The following is a 5,207-nucleotide window of genomic DNA, read 5'->3' on the forward strand; positions in this document are numbered from 1 at the left end:
TTCTCTGACTCTGATGAAGAGGATGGTGAACATGGCGATCCGCTTTGTCCAGTAATTAGGCTGTCCTCAACTGAGAAGCGGGAGCTCAGGAAAAAGTGGAAGCTCTCTTTAATAGTTACTGTTCTTGGAAAGAGAATTAGCTTTAACTACTTCGCCTAGAGGATCCAAGCGCAATGGGCTAAGAAAGGTAAAGTCAGTATTACTGACTTAGAGAATGACTACTATGTCATTAAGTTTACTCGTGTTGAAGATTATAATGCTGTGATCAATAGGGGTCCGTATATTATTTCCAACCATGTTCTGGCCTTGCGGCCTTGGGTTCCAAATTTTAATCCTCATGATTGCTCGTTGAACAGAATTTTGACTTGGGTTAGGTTTCCGGGCCTTCCTATAAAGTACTACAGTGAAAGTTTTCTCAGTAAAATAGGAGGTCTGGTTGGGAAGGTTCATCATGTGGATAAAACTACGGTTGGAGCTATTAGAGGTAAGTTTGCAAGGGTGTGTATTGATGTTGATCTTGCAAAACCCCTGTTATTAAAATTTTGTGTTCAGAATAAGGTGTTCCTTATTGAATATGAAGGGTTACATAATATCTGTTATGATTGTGGCATGTATGGTCATACTAGGGAGGGATGCCCGAAGAGGGAGAGGGTGGTAGAAGTGGAAGCTGAGGGTAAAATCGGAAGAACCGAAGGGTTCCAAGGTGAGGGGGGGAATTTTGGTCCCTGGATGGTCGCGAAAAGGCCTGTTAGACGAAGGACTCAGCCTTCAGTTGTTCAAAATCTTCCCCCTGATATTAACCCTAATATAAAGACTATCCTTCCAAATCCTTCTGCCAAGCCTAGTATCAAAGAGAAACCTAACCCCAAAGTGATGGGGGATTCTAGGGCTGCGGCTAGTATAAACTCGGGTTCCAGGTTTGGGGCCCTGACTATTGAGGAAGTTCAAGACTCTGGCCAGGTTTACGAGCAGATTGATCAAAGCATGCCAGGTTTAGAATCTATAGAACCATTAGCTAAGGTGATTGAAACTGTTAACCCCCTTTTTGTCTCCAAAGGCGAATCTTAGGTGGGATCCCAGACTTTAGCTTATCAAAGGAAGAAAAAGATGAATGAGGTTAGTATTCCTAATCAGGGTAGTGATTCTGGTATTGGGAAGACTATGGGAGTGAATAAAACTAGTATGAAAAAGCTAAAGGGGAAGCAAAAAGGTGGCCTTAATGCTTTGGTTCTACCAAATAAGAGAGGGCCTGCGGGTACCTCGGCAAGGCTCTCAAGAGCCCCTAATAAATACCTGGCTTAGGGTTGTGGGTGCGGTCAGTTGTCCTCCTTTCTATGGATTTGTTGTTTTGGAATGTTAGAGGTGCGGCTAGCAAGGCTACCCGTATCTATGTTAATGATCTAATTAAACAATTTAATCCGTCTTGTTTTGCCTTAATGGAAACTAAGATTAGTGGAGTTAAAGCAAATGAGGTGGTTAAAAAGTTTAGGAACTAGAATTGTGTTAGATCGGAGGCTACTGGCCGGGCTGGTGGGATTTGGCTTTTCTGGAAGCCAGATCGGGTTCATTTCGATATTATTAGCATGGATAAGCAGTTTATTCATTGCAAAGTGAGTGTTTCCGGTAATAAACCTTTTTTTATTACCCTGGTGTATGCTGATCCTATTTTGGCCAATTGGAAACGGCTTTGGGAGGTTCTCCACTCTATGAGTGTCAACATTTCTGAGCCTTGGTTTGTGGCTGGTGACTTTAACGATATTGCGTTTATGAGTGACCAGAGGGGGGTTCGCATCATTATGTTAATCGGTGCCTTCACCACAAGAGTAGTATGGATTTATGTGGGCTTTCTGACCTTGGAGCCTCTGGTCATAAGTTCATTTGGAAGCGCAACAGTACTTTTGTTCGTTTGGATAAGGTTTATGGTAATGTTTTAGCTTAGACTACTTTCCCTGAGGTGTCTGTTCTAAATCTCCCATTCCGTCATTCGGATCACTGTCCGATTTTGTTGAGGCTAATGAGAGGCAATCGTCCTAGGGGTGAGAGACCGTTCCGTTATCAGTTGGCTTGGGAATCTCATCCTAAGTTTAAAGAATTCATTCATGATAATTGGATTCCTCACTCGAATGTCCTTCAAGCTGCGGAAGGATTCAGGAATAATGTGCTAGGGTGGAATAAAAATGTCTTTGGGCATATTATTAGGAGGAAGAATAAATTATTGAATAGAATGGAGGGCATTCAGCGTAGGTTAGAGGTTAGGTTTGATCACGCTTTGAATGGCCTTCTCAGAACTCTTCAGAAGGAGCTGGAAGCTGTGCTCAGGCAGGAGGAGCTTCTTTGGTTTCAAAAGTCTAGGAAGTCCTGGATCAGAGATGGGGATCGGAATACCAGGTATTTTCATCTCTCTACCATTATAAGAAGGTAGAGGAATAAAATTGATGCCATTAAGAACTCTAATGGGGATTGGGTGTATGAGGACGAGGATATTCGGAGATTGGCCCTGGAGTTCTATAAGGATCTGTTTAAAGAGGAGCCTGTTCATCTGGAGAGGGCTCACTCTATTGCTTCCTTTCCTATGGTTAGAGAGGATAGCATTCGGGATGCCTTCCACCCTATTTCCCTGAAGGAAATTGACCAAGCCATTTTTAGTATTGGGGCTTCTAAAGCTCCTGGGATTGATGGTCTGCCTGCTGGTTTTTACCATAAGCACTGGGAGGTTGTGAAGGAAGGTATCTATAACTTTATCTTTGGCGTCTTTAATGGTTCTCAGGATATAGAGCTGGTGAATAGAACCCTTCTGGTTCTGATTCCTAAAATTGAGAAGCCTTCTTCCTTTTTGAATATGAGGCCTATCAGTCTTTGTAATGTTCTTTATAAGACTGTTACAAAGATTGTGGCTAATAGAATCCGCTGCATTCTTCCTGAGATCATCTGTCAGAATCAGGGTAGTTTTGTGCCTAGTAGACAAATGATGGATAATGTGGTGATTGCCCAAGAGTTGGTCCACACTATGAAGATCAGGAAGGGGAAGAAAGGCATTATGGCTCTTAAGTTGGACTTGGAGAAAGCCTATGATCGCATCAACTGGAGTTTCCTGATGGAGAGTCTGGAGAGAGCGAGGATCCCTGACAATTGGAGAAGGTTAATTAAGGTTTGCATCTCTTCTCCTGTTTTTCAAGTTATGATTAATGGGGATATGTCGGAGGAATTCTCTCCGGGCCGGGGTATCCGTCAAGGGGACCCAATGAGCCCCTTCCTTTTCGTTATTGCAATGGAGAGGTTGTCGCATATGATCCAGGATGCTATTGATAATGGGAGTTTCCACCCAGTGGCTATCAATAGCTTTTGTCCCCAGGTTACTCACTTATTCTTTGCAGATGATGTTCTGATCTTTCTAGAAGGTAATGAGGAGCAGTTGAGTATTATTATGGATATCCTTGACGGTTTCTGTTCGGCCTCTAGTCAGAAGCTTAATGTCCATAAATCTAGGATGATGTGTTCTAAAAATATGAACCAGAGAGTCTGTAAAAGGTTAAGTGATCTCTCGGGTATTCCTCTGACTAACTCTCTCGGGAAGTATCTGGGTATTCCCCTCCACAGTGAGAGAGTGTCTAAGGTGTCTTTTAAAGATACTTTGGATAAAACGAATATGAAGTGTGCCACTTGGAAAGCTATGACTCTCTCTCTCGCTGGCCGTCTTACGTTAATTCAATCTGTTAACTGTGCGACTCCCAATCACATTATGCAGGCTTGTCATCTTCCTGAACCTGTGCTTAAAGATCTTGATAAAATTAACCGTAGGTTCCTATGGGGGGAAGCTGAGGAGGGGAGAAAGATCCATCTTGTTCCTTGGAGTGAGGTTTGTCAGCCTAAAGATATAGGAGGTCTGGGCATTAGGAAAGCCAAAGATAATAATAAAGTCTTATTAATGAAACTCATGTGGCGGATGTGGCAGTCTCCTTCAGCTCTGTAGGTCCAGCTCTTATACGGGAAATACCGGAAGGATAAGGTGTTTGGGGGGGCCTAAGGATAGAGTGGTTAATTGTTCCTTTCTTTGGAAAGGCATTAGTGCAGTTTTTTCTGAATTTTGTTCTGGGATTGGGTGGAATGTGGGTAATGGCAGGTCCATCAGATTTTGGAAGGATACTTGGGTAGGTAAGAAGCCTTTATTAGAGATTTGTACTTCCTTGCCTCCGGTGGACATTCAGGACTGGAGGATTGCTGATGTGGTGGATTCTGAGGGTGAGTGGATTTGGGATAAATTTGATTCCTACCTCAGTCTGGAATCGCTCCTTACTATTAGAGGTGTTCACATTAGTAATCAAATTGAGGACAAGGATAGTTACTGTTGGGCGCTGACTAACAATGGGGCCTATTCGTGTAAATCTGCTTTTCAGGCGTTCTATCAGGATTTGGATTCTCCGTCCCCTGGGGTGTGGAAGACGATTTGGGCCTTAAAAGTGCCGTACCGTATTAGGAGTTTCCTGTGGTTGGGGGCCAGGAATAGGTTGCTTACTAATTCGGATAGAAAAAGGAGGCACCTGGTGGATTCTGGAGCCTGTGGCAGATGCAGAGGGTTTGAGGAAACTTTGTGTCATGCTCTCAGGGATTGTGAGAGAAGTAAGGAGGTTTGGAGGAGTATTCTCCCTAGGAATGTGCTACCTTCCTTTTTAGCCCATTCTGAAAATGATTGGTTTGTAGATGGAATTAAAGGGATTCTTCTGCCTGGGAATCAAGGTATTCTTCTTTTTGTGGTGGTTTGCCATCAGATTTGGAAATGGCAGAACGAGGAGATCTTTGGAGGAGGAGTGGTTTCTCAGCCTAATGTCCTTGAGTTCTTTTCTAAGAAGATTAGTACCTTGGTTGAGAGTTTTGTTGATGACCCCTTACCTAGGGATGTTCAGAGAAAGGAGGTCAATCTTTTAGGCTGGTGTACGCCGAGTGAAGGGGTGGTTAAACTCAACACTGATGGTTCTTGTCTAAGAGACAGGAGAATTGCCGCAGGAGGGGTCCTTAGAAACGATGGTGGCAGGTGGGTTTCTGGCTTCTCTCAGAATTTGGGTATTGGATCTTCCTTTTCTGCAGAGCTTTGGGGGATTTTCTCTGGCTTGAAACTTGCTAAGGATCTTGGGGTGAAGAAGCTTATTGTCGAATCAGATAACCAAGAAGCGGTTAAAATGATTTCTGAGGGCAACGCTGTTTGCCGGAAG

The sequence above is a fragment of the Euphorbia lathyris genome, chromosome 2 (genome assembly GCF_963576675.1).
Source record: "Euphorbia lathyris chromosome 2, ddEupLath1.1, whole genome shotgun sequence".
NCBI lineage: Eukaryota > Viridiplantae > Streptophyta > Magnoliopsida > Malpighiales > Euphorbiaceae > Euphorbia > Euphorbia lathyris.